Source organism: Lycium ferocissimum, chromosome 12 (genome assembly GCF_029784015.1).
Source record: "Lycium ferocissimum isolate CSIRO_LF1 chromosome 12, AGI_CSIRO_Lferr_CH_V1, whole genome shotgun sequence".
Classification (NCBI taxonomy): domain Eukaryota; kingdom Viridiplantae; phylum Streptophyta; class Magnoliopsida; order Solanales; family Solanaceae; genus Lycium; species Lycium ferocissimum.
The window spans coordinates 10,396,892-10,417,919 of NC_081353.1; positions in this window are offsets into that span (position 1 = coordinate 10,396,892).

Below are 21,028 nucleotides of genomic sequence, written 5' to 3' on the forward strand. Positions count from 1 at the left end.
TAAACAACTCGCACACACTCTTTCCAAAAAGATCAATGCACCAAGCACTACACTTAGATTTATTGGATTTGTTGCAAAAATATCGGTATTAAACCCGAAACTCCCGGCAGATGGCCAGTGGCCCAAAGAAACGAAAGAATAGATTACGTTTTTCATATGATCTCCTCTTATGATGAAGAGGATGCGCTTCAAGAGAATGATTCGGGGTTCTTGCAGAGTGGAACCATGCAGTACCAGACACGAGATAGATCTTCCAAAGAACAAGGCTTATTTATTTATTAGAAATACAAGACAGCCAATCAGAAATGTCACGAAATCCCCCGCTCTCATCAGTACGGGTCAAAGGAATGGACCCCTGGCCTCGGATGTCCATGGTGGTGAAATGGTAGACACGCGAGACTCAAAATCTCATGCTAAAGAGCATGGAGGTTCGAGTCCTCTTCAAGGCATAATATTGAGAATGCTCATTGACCCCTGGATGCCAAAGACGTCCTTGGGGTATTGCATTGTTAGGTGCTCCATTTTATTTTCCCATTGTGGCCGAACTTAAACCTGTGCTCGAGAGATAGCTCCCTGTGTTATATCACCAAATCTCGATTTTTCATATATAAATGTAACTAATGTATCTCCTGCCCAGTCTTAGGAAGGTCAAGGAAGTTGATGACCTGATGACAGGGGAGCCGGCGACCGAAGCCACGGTGAACGGCAGCCACACAATCTAATAGATCGTTGTCTTAGAGTAGTTGGATCATAATCTCTTACCAAAAAATGGCTGCATGCGTGGCAGCACCAACTATGAGAAATCCACCAATCCACATGTGATGTGTGAACAATGACGATTGTGTACCATAGTCGGTAGCTAGATACGGATAAGGGGGCATGGAATACATATGATAAGCTACAACAATGGTTAAAGAGCCAAACATAGCTAAGTTAAGAGATAATTAAGCATGCCATGACGTTGTTAGGATCTAATAAAACAGATGATATTTGTCGAGAAGTGCAAAATCGTATGGATACGATTCTCATTTTGTATCTTGAATAATTGGATCATTTCTTTATGGATTCCTATCCCATAGCTTTCATCTCTCAGTGTCAGTGTTGGCCCAGCAGAGTGCTTTCGCCGTTGGTGTTCTTTCCGATCTCTACGCATTTCACCGCTCCACCGAAAATTTCCTCTGCCCCTACCGTACTCCATCTTGGTAGTTTTCACCGCCTCGAACAATGTGATATCTCACACTGGGTAAATCCTTAACCCTTCCCCCTCTTACTAAGACTACGGTAATGTTCTTGTGAATTATGGCCAATGCGTATATAAGGTGATTTCAAATCCCGTAGGTTAATCGTACTCCGGCAACTTTACGTAAGGCGAGTTTGGTTTTGGGGTGATAGTGGAAATGTTGTGACGATAAGTCACCCTTCACGCACTCTGAGGAACCGTACATGATATTTTCACCTCATACGGCTCCTCATTCAATTTTTTCGAATTCATTGGATCCTTTTCCGCGTTCTTCTTCCACTCCGCCCCAAAGAGTAACTAGGACCAATTTAGTCACGTTTTCATGTTCTAATTTCACACTGTCCATTATTGATTATTCTCAAAGGATAAGATTATTCTCTTTAGCAAACATATGCGGATCCAATCAAGATCTTACATATAAGAAGAACAAAAGATCTTTCTTGATCAATCCCTTTGCCCCTCATTCTTCAACACGTGTAAAATCTGAGAAAGTCCCATGAATATTCTACCATAACGGGCATTCAATAATCGGTACATGAAATTTTAATGAATTTGAAAGAAATTGTATTGAGAAGTAATCCATATGGAACTTCTGACGCATCTATTTATGTCAAAGGTCCTGGATATGTAACTGCTCAAGATATCATCTTGCCGCCTTTTGTAGAAATCGTTGATAATACACAACATATAGCTAGTTTAACGGAACCAATTGATTTTTGTGTTGGATTACAAATAGAGAGAAATCGTGGATATCTTATAAAAACGCCACAAAACTTTCAAGATGGAAGTTATCCTATAGATGCTTTATTCACGCCTGTTCGAAACGCGAATCATAGTATTCATTCTTATGGGAATAGGAATGAAAAACAAGAGATACTTTTTCTCGAAATATGGACAAACGGAACAAAAGGGTGATGGAACATACTGAGCTGGAGAGTTGAGCAAGGTTCTGTCGGGGTTCTGGTCCGCTGCTCCTGTTATTACATCAAAATGAAAAAAATAAAAGTTAAAGGAAAATATAAGTACAAAATCCTATCTATGCAGCTTCTCTTGAATCTTGACTTGAATCTTCATTTTTTCCCATGCGGTGAGATAAGTGCTTTGTTATCGAATTGAAATCGGCAGTAAACCCTATTCTCCAAGCAGACTCCTGGACTTGAATTAAAAAAATATCCCTATTCTCCAGGCAGGTTCCTGAACTTGAAATTGAAAGATGTCCTGATAATCCAGGCGGGTCTTGACTTCCTTCCCATTCTTCAGGCAGGTCCTGCCTTTCCTTCTTTTCTTTTCATTTTTCAGGTGGGTCCTGACTTGCTTCCTCTCTTCAGGTGGGTCCTGCACATCGTCAAAGACAAACAACATGAACAAAAAATTTCTACCCCAATTTGCACTTGAAATTTTTTTGTGAGTGTTAGCAAAATCGTAAACTATGTGTAAAATAATTCAATAATGAAAGTAAAATCAAAAGCGCCAACTAGAAAGTGCATCTCCTAGGAGGAAAATTTAAAGGACTCGAACTAAGAAGTGCATTTCCTAGAACTAACATCGAATCATTGGAATGAGGAAACTCCTAGAGGTGAAGCTAAAAATACAGACTAGGAAGTGCGTCACCTAGGGGTTATGGTTCAAATTCAGAAGTGCATCTCTGTAACGTCCCATAAAATTGAGTTAGGTCTGTATGTGCAAAAACTAGTATTAAGATGATACTTTATCTATATGAATCCATTCGGATTGAATTTGGGTGATAAACAGTCATTTTGAAGTCAAACCAAAAAGTGAAGTTCTTAAGGCCTTCTAAATTCGTCTAAGTCCGAGACAGTCTGTACTTATGGCCAGCTTTCGAGCATTTCCGTTGGGAATTTGGGAAAACTCAAAACATGAAAGTTTTAGGTCTTTAAAATACCTTTCGAAGAATATATTATGGAAGCCTAACGGAGCTCTGTAGAAGAAGTTATGTCCATTTCACCTCTTCTTGATGGTAGTTCGTCTCTCCAAACCCTAGATTCTTGAAAACTCAAGAAGAAGGAGACAAGGGCGTGGCAGTTCATTTAAGAGGTAAGACTTTTGATTTTTTTAATGAGATTATTATTGATTTTGAACTAGTATATATTAAATCAATAGGTTAGAATCCACCAATGATTTTCATAAGATTCAAGAACAAGTTTTAAGGCTGACAAAAAACGCTAGTTTTTGAAATTCCAAGAAAACTTCAAGAAATGAGTCAAGTTCTAATCTCTATCATCTAAAACTGTTATAGTGTGATTATTGAATCTTGGGAAGTACATTTGAGCGGGATTTGAGGTGTGTCTAGATTTCCAAAAATCTTTCTTGAAGTATGGCTACTTTTCAAAACCCTTCTTTTTGAATTATGTTTGAAACGTGTGCATGATTGTTTGTGACTTTAAATATTCTTCTAGAATATGAACATGATTATAACTATTGTTTTGTTGAAGTTCTTTTGGATTTAAAGATGATTTCTTTTAGACAAGGTCATGCGTGTGTAGGGTCAAGCCCGCATCGAACCTTATACGAACTATACTACTTTGTGAAACTCGTTTTTCCCATTATTGGATGATTGAACTCATTGTTCTAAAAGTTGGACCTTAAACTTGTTTTGTTTTTGAATGGATTTCTTGAACTTAAAATTAAATAAGATATTTGAATAAGATTTTTAAATTAGTTATGACTTGAAATGCCTTTATCTTGAGATGATGACTTAAGAAGTGAAATTCAGCACTAAGCCATGATTGCTGATTTGGTTAATATGCCATGATCTGTATTTTGTTTATTTGGGCCTGTATGGGAAAGCTGTGCTAGTCCAGAGGACGATTAGCCGTTATGGATCCTAAAGTATCGATACGAGTATTATTGTGTCAGTCCAGAGGATGATTGACCTCCATTGCTTCCTAGTCTAGAGTATCTATTGCTATGTCAGTCCAGAGGATGATAGACCCCCGAGGCATGTCGCCCGGTGCATCTGTTGCTGTGCTAGTCCAGAGGACGATTAGCCGCTGTGTCTTCTTAGTCGGAGTATTTACTGATTGATAGTTTGTTGCCTGTGAGTGGCTTGTGGTCATATTGAATTCGTAAGTGAAATAATTGGCATGGTAAATGGTAAGGAGTTAAGTTAATGTGTTCTTCGTTGTTGGATTCTCTTATGACTCTTTAATGTTGCTGACTTACTTTATTCCTGAGTTGGAACTGTTATTTTCATTGATATCATTTTATTGATTTTATTCATCATATCTTGTTTTGTTAACTATTGCCCCTTAGACACTCACTGAGTACCTAGTACTCAGGCAAACCATTATTGTTTTTGATGGTATGTTAGGTGTCTTTGAGGAGTAGGTTTGTGATGCACCTACGACTTAAGAGAACTTGTTGCTTTCGAGACTATTCGGTGAGCCCGCATGATTGTTCGTGGGGCACCATTCTATCTTTACTTTTCGTATTTTAGTTCCGGGCTACATCCCGATGTTTTTAGACAGTCTTTATTATCTTAGAAGCTCCATAGATAGTTGTCATATTGTGGGTAGTGTGTTGGAGTCTGGTGTGACTCGTTGGGAATTTTGTCACATTTATTTGCTAAGTTTCTTATTTGACTTTCGCTGGATTATCTCAAAGTATGATCGTTCTTTTATCCGATTTATTAATGACTGGTTTTCAAATTTCTTAAAATATTATCGAAAGAGATTAAACATTTATTGATCTTATAAGGTGCTTCCAGTGTTGTTCATAGCATCAGATGCTTGTTACGCTTAGGGTGGGTTTTGGGGTATGACAAGCTTGGTATCAGAGCCAAGTTTGAACGTGTCCTAGGAGTTGTACGTGTCCGTAGGTTTGCTGTGTCTGTGGTCTTACTTGTGCGACTAATCACCTGCATAATCAAAAGACTACCAGGGCATTTATAGATGTTTCTCATTATTATATATTCTAGATTGTGCTATAGAGCTTGAACTTTCATTAGGATCATTCTGACGCATTCGTTAATTTGTACCTCACAGAAATGGCTTTAACTTGTGCGGGAGCTTCTAACCAAGGGAGTAATGGTGCTTTTGATTCATCATCTGGCGGACGAGCCGCTAGGATCACTAACCGCACCACTGCTGAGACTACTACTGGGGTTGAAAACAACAATGGAAACCAAGCACCAACTTTGCCCGGCACTACTCATTCCATTTGCCCCTACCGTGGCATAGCGATATTGGGTCAATGTAGAATGCGATCCAGACGCTTACCACCCTTGTCGCAACCCAACAACAACATGGGGGTACGGATCCGACACTTGATGGTGGAGGAAGACTTAAGCACTTTTTGGGGCTGAATCCATCTAAGTTCTTTAGTTCATGGGAAGATGATGGTCCTCAACACTTTATGGATGAGACCTTCAAGGTACGGGAAATGAGTGCCCATGGTTCTAAAGTCGGGGAATTCATGGCCTACAAGCTGAAAGATGCTGCTCATGCTTGGTTTGAATTATGGGAGGCGGAGCGGGGTAGTAGCGCTCTGGCTCCTACTTGGGCTGAGTTCGAGGAAGCATTTATGGAGAGATTTTTGTCTGACGAGGAGCGGTTTGCTATGGCTACTAAGTTTGAGAAGCTTGAGCAGGGTACTATGTCTGTTCGTGAGTATAGTTTGAAGTTTACTCGTCTGGCAAGGTATGCAATGTTTATGATTCCGACTGAAAAGCACAAGTTGAGCCAGTCTGTGTGTGGTTTCGTACCACTTATTAAGTCTGCATGTGTTGCTGCAGCTACGTCCCCTACTTGTAAATTTTTATCCCTAGTTGGGTTTGCTCAACAACAAGAGAACTGGAAGGGTGAAGAGAGGTTAGAGAGGGAACAAAGTAAGAAGGCCCGTTCTGTGGGCGATTTTAATGATTCGTATAATGGAGGGCAATTAAAACTATATTCTGCACCAGCTCAGTCTGGCGCTTATTCAAGTGCTAATGTTCCATCTGGTAGACAGAGTCAGAGAAATAATAATCAGAGTAGATTCTCGTAGGGTAATAGCCGACATTGATCCGGTTGGGAGGATCGTATTTGTCACCATTGTGGATTAAGGGGTCATATCAAGAAGGACTGTAGGAATTTTCTTCACAAAATGGCTAACTCCTCTGGCCAGAGAAATAATTCATCTACTATTGCTGCCGCTAAAAATCCGCCTGTTGGTAATACTAATAACACTCCTAATGCTCGTGGTAGCAGGAATGGTAAAGCAGTTGTTAACACCGCTAATGGGGGACAAGCTCAACTTTATGGTTTGATTCGTATGGAGGCAGCTGAAGCCTCAGATGTTGTGGTCACAAGTATTCTAACTATTTGCTCTTTCGATGCATATTCGTTGATTGATCCAGGTTCAATTCTCTCTTATGTAACACCATAATTTGCTCTTGATTTTGGGGTAGAGCCCGAACTATTGTTAGAACCCTTCTCTGTGGATACCCCTCCTGGTGTTCCTGTTATTGCTTCTAGAGTTTATAGAAACTGTGTAGTTGTAATTAAAGGCCGTGAGACTATAGCCGACTTGTTCTAATTAAAGATGGTTGAATTTGATGTGATTATAGGGATAGACAGGCTATCTGAGTGCTATGCAAATGTGGATTGCCGACATAAATAGTTCATTTTAAATTCCCTAATGAACCAGTTATGTGTGGAAAGGTGAAATTTCTAAGCCTCAAGGTAGGTTTATTTCTTATCTTAAGGCCCATAAAATGATCTTGAAAGCGTGTATTTATCATCTGGTTGCTGTCAACGACACTCAAGCTGTAGTACTCGAATTCGCATCTGTCCATGTAGTTAATGAATATCCCAAAGTGTTTCCAGAAGATCTTCCGGGTTTTCCACCTGATAGAGTTATTGATTTTGGGATTGATGTTATTCCCGATACTCAACCTATCTCTACTCCACCGTATCGTATGGCTCCGACAGAGCTACGAAAATTGAAAGACCAATTGAAGGACTTTTCGAATAAAGGCTTTATTCGACCAAGTACCTCACATTGGGGTGCTCAAGTCCTATTCGTCAGAAAGAAGGATGGATCTCTTAGAATGTGTTTTGATTATCGTTAGCTTAATAAGGTGACCATTAAGCATAAGTATCCTTTGCCTAGGATAGATGATCTGTTCGACCAACTTCAGGGTGCTAAATTCTTTTCAAAGATTGACTTGAGGTCTGGGTATCATCAGCTGAAAATAAAGAAGCGGGCTCTTCTGAAAATAGCTTTTCGTACTCGTTATGGACACTTTCAATTTCTGGTAATGTCTTTTGGTCTGACTAATGCACCTGCTGCATTTATGGATCTGATGAATCGCGTGTTCAAACCTTTACTTGGTCGTTTCATTATTGTCTTTATCGATGATATTCAGGTGTATTCGAAGAGCCGCGAGGAACATGCAAATCGCTTGAGAATAACCTTAACAACACTTGAGGAGAATAAGCTTTATGCAAAATTTTCTAAGTGTGAGTTCTGGCTTAACTCTGTGGCTTTCTTAGGCCACGTGTTGTCTGGCGAAGGTATTAAGGTTGACCCTCATAAAATTTCGACAGTCAACGACTGGCCGAGACCCACGAATGCGATGGATATTCGTAGCTTTTTGGGTTTGGCAAGTTACTACCGGAAGTTCGTGGAAGGTTTCTCATCGATAGCCTCACCATTGACGAAACTAACTCAGAAGACTATTATGTTTCAATGGTCTGAAGCTTATGAAAAGAGCTTTTAAGAGCTTAAGGCGAGATTGACTTTCGCTCCTGTTTTGACTTTACCTTCAGGGTCTGGTGGCTATGTCGTTTATTGTTATGCTTCCAGGATTGGTTTGGGTTGTGTGTTGATGTAGAATGGTAAGATGATCGCCTATGCTTCGCGACAGTTGAAGAAGCATGAGAAAAATTATCCAACTCATGATTTGGAATTGGCTGTTATGGTTTTTGCTTTAAAGATTTGACGTCATTACTTTTATGGTGAGCATTATGATGTCTTCACTAATCAAAAGAGCTTGCAGTACATCTTCAAGCAGCGAGAGTTGAATCTCAAATAGAGAAGATGGTTAGAGTTGTTGAAAAATTACGACTTGAACATCTTGTATCATCCTGGTAAAGCGAATGTTGTTGCGGATGCTTTGAGCAGAAAATCTATGGGCACGTTAGCATATTTGCATGCTCAAAATATGCCGATTGGCAGCGAACTTTGAATACTTGCTAGTCTTGGGGTCCGACTCCATGAAACAAAAAATGGAGAGTTAGTGGGAATTACGCAAGCACGATCCGATATTATGGAGAGAATTAAGTCCAAGCAATAAGAAGATGGACTTTTGCTGAAGCTGCGAGATGGAGTGGAGAAGGGTGAGTACACATCACTCACCGTTGGTGCCGATGACGACATTCTATGATTGCAAGGACGCTTATGTTTCCCTAATATTGATGGCCTCCAGGAAGAATTGATGGTGGAAGCGCATAGTTCCAAGTATTCTGTGCATCCGGGATCCACCAAGATGTATAAGGATTTGAAACAACAGTATTGGTGGAAGAGCATGAAGGTAGATATCTCTAACTTTATAGCTAAGTATTTGATCAGTCAAAAGGTGAAGGCCGAACATCAAAGACCTGGTGGTTTGGCTCAGAATATTGAGATTCCCCAATGGAAGGTGGAGATGATAAACATGGACTTTGTTGTGGGTTTACCTCTCACAAAGACCAAGTTTGATTCTATTTGGGTGATCACGAGTTAGCCATTTGCCATCACGAGTCCGCCACAGTGGATACCAACTACTGTGGCGACTCACCACAATTCCCTCCCTCTCGCCACAGCGGACCAGGCCGTCGTTATGGCGAGTCCTCTATAGCGCATCTAGTGCCGCTACGGCGGACACCAGACACCAGAATTTTCCTAGATTTTCACTAACTCAATCTCGAAATTCGACAATCACTCGAGACCTCCTATGTCACGACCCGAACTACGGGCCGCGACGGGTATCCGGGGCTAACCACCGAACACCACTCGTCCCATTACCCATACCTTCCATTCATAACATATGCTCAGTTTCATGAAAATATATCATTATTGGAAATATATTTACGTTTATAAACATAAACCTTTAAGCCATCAAAATAACATATATACATATAGACATATACATGCATATACATAAACATCATGGGACCATACTACCCACAGTTATGTATCTACAAGCCTCTACTGGAATACTAGACATATAGACGGGACAGGACCCCGTCGTACCCAAGTCATGAATATATACATATATGTACCAAAAGAATAATCAATAGCACCTCCGGACAATGGAGTGCTCACAAATCAGCTACTAGCTCCTAGGGGTCAGCTCCGCCTCCCTCCCTACCTGTGGGCATGAACACAGCGTCCAAAGAAAACGGACGTCAGTACGAACATTGTACTGAGTATGTGAGACAGGAGTGAAATAAGCATAGTCAGGAAATCATAAGTTATGAGAGTAGGATATAACCTGCACATTCTTCTACATATGGCTACTTTCCATACACATACATCATACGTGAGCATTTCAAGTACATAATTATAGCATGTGCCTTATCATATCACATATACATCATCATACCATGCAAGCGTCATCATATTAATCACACATCATCATATCGTTAACCCTCGTCCGGGTAACCATTATATGCCGCCCACTAGTGGTGATCATGTCCGTCCTTTCCTCGGTGCGGTGGAATCATAGCTTGTGACCCGCCGTAGAGGTGACATGTCCGGCCAATTAGGCGCGGTGGAATCACATCCTCATACATATCATGCATTTCATACACTTGTCATCATACATCATCATAGACTCATCACTATTATTCATTTCACAACATATCGTGACTTATCATAATTCCACCATATTTTAGCATCCTTAGTTACATATGCATGTACGTAGCGTCAACACGTTCACTTGAACTTAGGGACAATTATGTCTATGTCGGGGTGACGTAAGGTCGTGAGCCCCCGATCATGTTATGGAGTAAGCATAGGCGTCATATCTCACCTTGAAGGGATTTGCAATTTAAGGTGAGTACATGTAAGGAAGAATATTAATGGATCATGATCGTCATTACTAATTTCGTAAGTACGTCATATCGCGGTCTCTAGAGTCTTTATCATACTCATGGCGTATTGCTTGTCTTGTCGAACTATTCATGTACATAAGCTCTTCATCAATTGAAACATAGGAGATTCATGAAGGAAGAGGAAGGTCATGCATAAGATTCATGCCTTGGAAAGAAGAGTTAAGCCTCACATACCTTTGTCGTTTAACTACTATATAGCTTGCTCGTTCTCCTTTAACGCCCTCGTCTTTACCTTCAAGAGATTTCATATCATCGTTAGCTAGGCAATTATAAAATCGCGCTTCTTAAGGCTAAAGAAAATTGGGCAGCGTTTCCTTTGTTTATACTACTTTCCGCCATATTCCATATCAACTTCCAACACCCATAACAACCATCACAATATCGCTAACAACAATCGTCATTCATTTACATGATTCGTATTTCATAATTTCACCTAAATTCTCCATATTCATGACTAAAGTTCACCATCACGTTTGTTCACTTATAATACTCATTCCATGCTCTAAATACCATTTATAACACAATTACATACCTTAGCCGCTTCCTAAGCTACTCCGAACTTACGTCTCGACTTCTCACGATCTACAATAACATTAATAGGCCTCGAACATTAGCCATAAACATCGAAGAATCCAATTCCAAATTAATGCTTTATCTACAAAAATTTCGGCAAAGACTTCCCCTATAAATTCAACACCCCGAGAATTCACCTCGCCAATATTATCAACAACAATACCAACAACTGTTCCAACAACATCAATAAACAATTTCGTACGCATTCTATCATTAATAATTCTTTTACCCATAATTCGACAACATTCTCTTATATCCATTTCAACTACATACTTTCAAGCCGACATCATTGCTCGCATATTCAAAACTAACTCAAGATCACTTAACAAAATTCAAGAACACTTCGGACAATTCACAATGCATTCAAATCAGCCCATCCACTATACAATAAAACCCGAAACCTCAAATTTCCATAAGAACAACAACAATACATTTTCTTCCTTCCAAATTCATAAACTCTATCAACAATTACATATGCTAGCAACATTATTTCCATAAGTTCAAGAAACATATTGAAATCACATTAAGCTCCAAATCAGCCCACACACTCATAACCTTTACTTGGATCATTAAAACTTCATTTCACATCATGGAATTCACAACGACAACAACCAAAGGCTAAACAAATTAGTTCTCCTTTTACTACACAACACAATGCTCACGGCCAAAATCCAACATACACGGCCAAACATCAATTCCAACATTTTATGAGTTTCATTCATTTCTACACATTACAACAACACACAAACATGCTATCTACAATTAGTTCATCACTCCAACACACCACCACATGCACACGGTTAGACACCCACATCCACGGCTACACTTCAACATTCATATTTTCATGATTTTAATTCATTTCCACACTTCACAACACACATAAACCATCCATAACACATGAAAAATAAGATTGAATCTCACCTTCTCCATGTAGCTTCACCACTCGGCTAACTTGATGTTTTGCAAGAATAAAGAACTTGCTTGTTCCAACAATCATCCCATGTTAATAAGGACCTTCCATTTGGTAGGAAAACTACAAGAAAATATTTTTTTGGAGAGGCTTTATGATCTTCCATTTTTCTTGTGCTATGGCCGAATGGCCTATTGTTTCCTTCTCCAAGGTTCTTGATTTTTCTAAGTGTTGGGAGATGATGAAAAATGATCCCTTAGTCATCTTTATAATGCATATATTAGCTTCCATGTGGCCATGGCCCACAAGTCATGTGCATGGCCACATGATCAATTTTTCATGAAATTTTCCACTTCCCTTAATTCATTTTTGGTCCCAAATTTTCATAAAATGTCTAACTTTCCATAATTCACTTTTAACCCCAAATTCCTTAATACTTCCATCCAACAAAATTCATAAGCAACTTATGTCCTAAAACAAAGTCTGAAAAATAGCCTTGTCTTTAACTTGTCGCAACTAACTTAAAATATTCCGACGTACCAAAATGCGAGATATAACAAGTAAGGTTTCCAGGGAGGGATTTTTGTTAGTGTTGGTTTCGGTGTGGAATGAAAATTGGTTTTGGTTGCTGAAAAAGGTGTTTAGTTTTTGGGATAAGAAGAATGGAATGGGTTGGGACGATTTGTCTTTGGGCTATTTTGCTTGGCCGTTGCATTTAGGGATTTTTCATATAGTTTAGACATGTTATAGGCAACGACCAATGTTTGGGGATTTGCTACCTTCACCATGGGACCTAATTCTTCCTTTAGCCCCCAACAAAACAAGTCACTGAATATAACTCATCGAGATGAGGTTTAACTACTTGGACTCGATATCGTAACTCTTCAAACCTTTTTTGATAGTTCACCACATCTGCCCATTGTTGCAGTCTATTAAATTCTGTAATGACATCTAAAGGGCCAGTCCCCTCATACCTTTCAAAATATCATGACAAAATTAAACCCAATTATTTCTTCCCCGGTGATTAATTACATAGGAGTCAAACCAACGATCTACATCATCCTTAAACTAGCTGCTACATATGTCATTTTAGAAGCCTCAGAAACTCGGTAATAATCGAAAAAATATTCACACCTTCGTATCCAACCCCTGATATTTTTCTTATCAAAATCAGGGAACATTATGATAAGAATGATGTTACTTGAATAAAAACAAGAAAATAGTGCGGAAGCGAAAATACGAAGATTAAAGACAAGAATGTAATGATAAGTGAAATTCGAGAATAAAATCCCCAAATTTAAAGATTAAGTGATAAGAACCCTAATTGATCTTAGTACTCAAAATTAGCAGATTAAAACTAATTACGATACGAATAGAGTCAATTCAAGGACTTATATCAAAAGGTGATCTAGACCCCTATTTCGAAGAAACTAGAGACAATAACTAGTATACGACTAATTAACTTCTTTAATTTACGAATAAGAACCAACGATATCAAGTTAAGAGTTAATATTACCTCTTTAAGAATCGTTTGTATAAGGTTGCAAGATAAATCCAAAGCAACCACATACAAAGGTGCAAAGAAGAGAAACTCTCAATAATAATAATATTTGTCTAATGAAAATAATAAAATCCACCCCTTTATATAAGGGAAACCTATCCCAAAGAGCATGGTACTCGAATCTACTTTTATGGAAATAATCAAATACTAAAACCTAACTAGGAAAGCATGCAAAATAATTAGTAAACTTCTTCCCATTCAAAATAAGCACCAAAAATCCCATGCCTAAACAGGGCAAATGGATGTGACTTTTGCCCATAAAACACCCCTTTTTTGGATAGAATTTTTTAGGTCATTTGGGCTGAAATTCCAGCCCTTTGTTGGCTTTTCCACACAGCAGTGCAGCCGTTTTTGGGTCCCTCTATGTGGGCTCCATGTGGCTCCTCTTGGACTTCATGTGAGCCTCTATTTTTGGACTCTTGGATTAGGATTTGGGCCATGAAATACATGTAGCACTTAGCACACTCCTTGACATTATTCTTGGGATCTTCTTCCACAATAAACATCTTCTTGGGCTCATTCTTGGACACTTCTTTCACGATAAGCATCTTCTTGATTTTCCATTGAAGCCCATCAACCTTTAATGGAGGTATACCACCGTGGACGCTATCATTCCCCTCTTCTTGAAAACAATTCGTCCTCTAATTTGAATCTCGCAAAATCAAGAAGACATAAAGTAGTAAGCAATATCCATTAATCGAAAGCAACAATGGTAGGAGCAAAACAAGATAGTGACCATGTGCACACTTTACCCAATTAAGTCTATCATGTATAAATACACCCTTATAGAGTATGTGAACATCATCATCCCAATAGAAAACTTTTCGACTTATATAAGCAAAACAAAATTCTCATCTAGATGCCTCAGGGAATGATATGTCCCTCTCCAGTTTATTTCTATCAATAAAGTATCTCAATGGGAATGACAAATATGACATAAGATCCTTAAAGCATACATCAAAGTGAACACTTTTATGATATAGCCAAGCATCCTCAATTACACTTCTCACAGATTCTTCTACATAAGTATTATTCACATTAGCACTGAGGAGCTGAAGAAAGATTGAGAACCCTTAAATTCCAAAAAATAAATCTCCATTAAATTCGAGCTCACTATTGGAGTCATCACAAATAATATTCTCAAGAGCATTAAGTTATAGGTAACTGCTCAAATTCTCTAACAAGGAATCATGAATAGATCCAACAAAGAGTATTTGATCACTATTATCAAAACCTTTTTAAGCTCGCAATTACCAAGACTTGAAGAATTATGTTTCATCACACAGAAAGAATCATATTTCATCAAGTTATCACATGACAATTCTTTCGACGCTAAAATAAGAGAAGAAGAAGAATCATCTAACTCACTAGCAAGCCTCCTCCCACATACATTATGTCTTTTTCCAACAAGTGAGAATCCACAAATAACAATGCCATTCTCAATTTTAAACGAGAATGAATTAGTCTCATACTTGAAATTGGAGATTATACTTAATAACTTATTATATAGCAAAATATCATCATCCTCAAAATTAATAAAGTCACCAACGTAAGAATTAAGAGTTTAGTTCATTACCTCTAGAAAGACCTTAGGTGTTTTAGGAATCCCAAGAATGTGAATAAACCAATTACACATACCGTACTTGGTCTTATGTAGCAAAGTAACAACATCACCTCGTTTTTCATTGTTCATTGGTTCTAGATTCACAACTGTGTTGTTTTACTTGTTGTCATGAGTCTTATCTTGGACAGACCCAAAATAACTCTCTTTACCTTTATCGTTCTCATCAACATGCACTTGCTTAATGGCATATGTAGTTTTGGCCACCTTAAGATTAAATTCATCCAATGATGGTTCTCCAAAGGCTAACTTTCCCATCAGTACCTACAAGAGAGTCAAAACAACTAGAAGAAGAAATAAGAATATTAGAGTTAAAATAAGAAATAACCTCACTCAAACTCTCTTATTTTTCTTTCTCAATCTCACGTCTATTCCTCTCCTTTCTATTTCATGATCATCTCTCTTTTCTTTTCTCTCAAGCTCACTTTTTTTCTCACTTGACATCCCATTCTCTTCACACAACACAACCCCTCCTTTTTCCTCTCTTGAGATGTCAACATGCACTCCCTTACCTCTCTCATTATTTTCTCCTACAAAAAATTTCATTGCTTTCCTCACACGTTTCTGATCTTCATAAACTTGGGATGGAGTTAAAGGTGCAAGTATTTATTTTTTCTATTTAGCTCAAGACAAACTTTATTCCTTCTCCTGTTATGAATTGCAGTCCTATTAAACAACCATAGACGTCCAAGAATGATATGGAAATCTTGCATTGGAATTATATCACAAAGAACATTATCGGAATACTTTCCATTGGCGAAAGAAATCATGCATTGCTTTGTCACCTTAAGCTCACCAAAATCATCCAACCAATTTCGCATATAAGGAGTAATGTGTCTGATGCATGTAAGTTCTAACTTCTCCACCACGTATGAACTCACCACGTTAGCACCACTTGCACTATTAAAAAAAATAGAGAAAATTCTACCCTTTATCCCACACCTTGTATGAAAAATATTTTTCCTTCTTAAATCAACTACAATGTCTTTCATATCCTCCAATGGTGTGGTCATCATACGAAACACTTCAGCTAAGTTGGTGACGTTTTGATTTCCAGCTTTAATTTCCTTACCTTTTTGAGACATCTCAAGAAAATATCAAAGAAACAAGTATCTCTCAATTTGGCTTTTTTTTTTCTTTTTTTTATTGGTCTCACCCTCTCTTGCCTTTTTCCACTCAAATTACTACCTTTGGCTGGTTCCTTTTGGATTTATACATAAACCCTATTAAAAACAACCTTTTAGAAGTAAGATATAGGGAAGCAAAAGAATTTACCAACTCCCAGACGAATTGGGTTTTGATGAGACAAGAAAAAGACCAATTTGTGTAAAAAGAAAAACTCCAGATTTCCCCTCTTCTTGGTTTTCCTTCTTGATGATGGAAACCAAGAAACACAACAAATTCGGAATTTCTTAATAATAACTTAATTCTCGAGCAATTGAATTTTTTTCTCTCGTTTCTTTTTTTTTTTTTTTTTTTTTTTTTTTTGGCGATGTAGCTTACCTTTAAGCTCCTACAATAATAAATAAATAAATAAATAATTCATTTTTTTCTTTTTTGTTGCTAAGAAACTCCCAAGGTTATCAAGAACGGAACCTTGATAGAACCGCTATGATACCACTTGATAAGAATCGAGTTACTTGAATCAAAACAAGAAAAAAATGCGGAAGCAAAAATACGATGATTAAAGACAATAATGTAAAGATAGGTGAAAGTTGAGCGTAAAATCCCCAAATTTAAAGATTAAGTGATAAGAACCCTAATTGATCTTAGTACTCAAAATTAGCGGATTAAAACTAATTACGATACGAATAGAGTCAATTCAAGGACTTATAGCAAAAGGTGATCTAGACCCCAATTTCAAAGAAACTAGAGACAATAACTAGTATAAGACTAATTACCTTCTTCAATAAGAACCAAAGATATCAAGTTAAGAATTAATCTTACCTCTTAAAGAATCATTCTTATAAGATTGCAAGATAAATTCAAAGTAGCCACACACAAAGGTGTAAAGAAGAGAAAATCTCAATAATAATAATATTTTTCTAATGAAAATAATAAAATCCACCCCTATATATAAGGGAAACCTATCCCAAATAGTGTGGGATTCGAATCTACTTTTATGGAAATAATCAAATGCTAAAACCTAACTAGGATTAAACTAGGAAAGCATGTAAAATAATTAGTAAACTTCTTCCCTAATAAGATATGGAAAAGTTCCAAAATAAGAACCAAAAATCCCATGCCTAAACAAGGCAAATGGGCGTGACTTTTGCCCCTAAAACGTCCTCTTTTTTGGCCGAATTTTCTAGCTCATTCGGGCTGAAATTCCAGCCCTTTGTTGGCTATTTTTCCACATGGTAGTGCAGCAATTTTTGGGCTCCTCTTGGGCCCCTCTATGTGGGCTCCATGTGGCTCCTCTTAGGCTTCATGTGGACCTCTATTCTTGGACTCTTGGATTTGCATTCGGGCCATGAAATTCATATAGCACATAGTCCACTCCTTTCCATTATTCTTGGACACAATCTTTGGCACTTCTTACCAATAAACATCTTCTTGGGTTCATTCTTGGAAACCTCTTCCACAATAAGCGTCTTCCTGATTTTCCACTGAAGCCTGTCAACCTTTAATGCAGCTATGCCACCGTGGATGCTATCACATTAGCTTGACTTTTAGGAAACGTAACTTGTTAGAAGAGTTCTCTAGGTGTGAAAAGAAGGTTGGTACTGACCATGTTGTATGGTTGTGGTAAGGTATTTGGCCAGTAGACATTTGGTTTTAGGTAGTATAAAGTGGTATTTGGGTTGTAGAGAAAGGAATATGAGAGTTATAGGTTGGTATATTGAGGTTGGGAATCTGGGTTTCTGCTGGAAGAAAGGGTAAGTAAGTGCCAAATGTCAAGGGATTCTCCGGTGGATGTGAGGATCTAACAGGACCATGCATTGATAAACTGCTGAATGAGCTAGATGACGTAATAGAAACTAGAATATTGGAGTTAATGAGGGAACTATACGAGTGAGAGAAATAAGGGTTTATGGGGTCAAAAGAGAAACCTTCATTGGGATGGGTAGAAGAACCATATCGAGTAATAGTAAGGTTTGAAGGAGCTAAGATGACACCTCGACTTACATTCGATGCTATCGCGGATAGAGTCGTAGATGCTGGGTAGATGGGTGTTGACGAAGCTGGAATCAACCTATTAGCTCCATTAACAGAGGACTACCCTGTTTCGCCATAAGAAGAGCCTCCGTGAGCTTCTGCCAGGTATGAACGCCTAAGTTTGCATGATTCATCTCTTCGATAGATATCCAAAGACAAGGTTTTCCATCATCTGAGTGGATTCAATATTTCTTTGTTGCATCTCTTCCATTTGCGACATACACTTGGAAGAAGCTCAAATGAATGACTGAAGCTGGAGTTCTAAGTTTGAAGGGTTTCCACACCCCACCTGTTTCATGAGGTTTTTCCACCATTGTTGCCAAGATCGAGCTATGGTACCAAATGTTTCAACTGCTACAATGATGAAATCAAGAAGAGCAAATAATAAGGAATTGTTTTTAAGCAAAACGACTAGCACAAGGCTAGCTATGAATTTATTAAAACCAAAGTCAAGTCTGTACATAAAAGAAAAGAAACAAAGAAAATAATTTACAGGGCCAAAAGTGCCTAAAGCAAAGTGTAAAATTATTTAAATAACTTTGACTAGCTTAAAATCTGCATCAACTTTCCAAGTCTTGGTCTTCAAGCCATCTCAGAGCTCTCACCACGTGCTATGGGATCAAGTACCAACAGAAGGATCTTTCCAACTTGAAACTGTACAGTTTCAGTCTTGAAATAGTTACTAAAACTGTATAGAGGCTGAATAGAATATGCATGTTATCACCTTCTCTCAATGCTACTGTTCATCTGTGCTTGCCCTATATCACTATGGAAATTCTTCCAATGTATTGAACATGAAGTTAATACCACACATTGGATAGAAGTTGCATAGTCACAGATACAAATATAGATAAAAGCTAAAACCTGCTGTGCAATATCTTCCCTGATTTCTTCATTTCAACAATGTTTTGCAACTTTTATATGTGCTGCATATGGCTTGCTTAGGCAGACTTGCTTTAATCTAGTTCTCTGGAATTACTATCTTGAATCTGAGGCTTGGTTAATGCATCTTGTCAATATTAACAAGCCTCCTAGCAGCTGTTGGTAATTCAAGAATGAATCAAAATAGATTTTACCCGTGTAATGACCCGCCCGGTCGTTATTTAATACTTCACAAACACGTAACAAATCTTGGCCTAAGATCTTAAATAATGAGCCCTATGGGGTGTCTAAAGGATTAATAGTTGGAAAAATCAGTTTCGGAAAGAGTTAAAAATTATGGGCCCGGGCAAGCTTGGTCTGTCGTAGCGGACAGGGCGCGGCCACAGCTGTCTCGCCGTAGCGAGCCTGGTGTCCACCACAGCGGACATCGCGGACCAGTGAACACGTTTTCCCACACTTAGCTTTATATTTCACCCTCTCTTTTGATAGAAGACCCGACAAGGCTGCTATTAGGTTTTACATTAAGAAAAACCCTTGACACCAAGAAAAAGAGGCTCCTCCAACATTCTTCACATCTTCTCCACCAATTACCATCTCTCACGTATTTTGGCTACAGGCTAGCAAGGTGGAGACTTCATGGAATTTCGAATAGCTGCTCGTCATCGAGGTAGGTTACGGTTTACTTGAGTTAGACTTTGATTAGTGAGTCGTATATACGTACAGAATTGACGGGAGAAAGCATGATTAGGTCTTCGGACACGGAGTTCGGATGGATATACTCATAATTTAATGGAAGTTGTGTGTGTATATATATAGTGATTAGGATAACAGCGGGTGTATAAAGTGTATAAATGGATACTAAGTTCTAAGTTTTGTTGATGTCTATGTGTTATGGATTGGGAGATATCACTTGTCGCTATTAAGGAAGATTACCCCATAGGTTAGCGTAATTATTCCAAGGTATAATTAGTTCCCGCAATAAATTGTTGAGTTATTTGCAATATTCGTATGACTGTTCATTCTTGTCAATAAAAAGGGTTGCATTGGGTGAGCTGAAGTTAGGGCATAATAGTGTTACGCTCGTCAAGGGAATATTCGATGATATTGATTTTATTCATTAGCAACGTTGCATATATTTTCTTATATTTATTGAATATTGCCTGGAGCGGGAAGTCTGAGTAAATATCAGTTGTACTACCCAGTTTTATGGCCGAGTTGGGTTGAATATGATATACTACTTGAAAATCGATTCATTGATAGTGATGTGACTATATATATATATATATATATATATGTATATATATATATATATATATATATATATATATATATATATATATGAAAAGGTGCAGTTGAAAGAGGGTGAGGACGTGACCTAGATTTCGGGCACATTTGACAGGGGGTGAGGATGTGGCCTAAGTTAAAGGCTCGTGATCTGAGGTAAGATTCCGGAGCGAGGGTACATGGACCCCATGGGTCCCCTACAGGTCATGACTATTGGGAAAAGACACCAATTAGCATGTATGTACAGTTTGGGTATTGGGCTATTGCATTGCATTACGTGCCTGCATATCCTCATGCTTTCATCCTACCATTCTACTATATTTGGATTATGTATCTCCTATAATCGTGTTGAACTGTCTGAGGAGATCTGATCATGCATGAAGGTGTTTGCGTAACAATGAATTACTGAGTTCCAGAATTTCTGTGTTAAATCTGATGGATTTTGGGAGTCACAATGTTTGGTGCAAGTGTGTTGAGTACGTTTCCGTGGATGCATCACACCCTAGCGAGTGAACCTAATAGAAAACGCTAGGGCTAATAATCAGAGGATAGACAATAATGGAATTGATGAGATAAAGACTAATTAATTGGCCCTAAAAGAAACACCAAGTAGGACTACACTTTAACTAGTCAAGTAGCTGGTGTTATTGTGGGAGTAAGGGAACCGGAATAACCAGGAGTTAGAGAGGTGAGTTCGTAC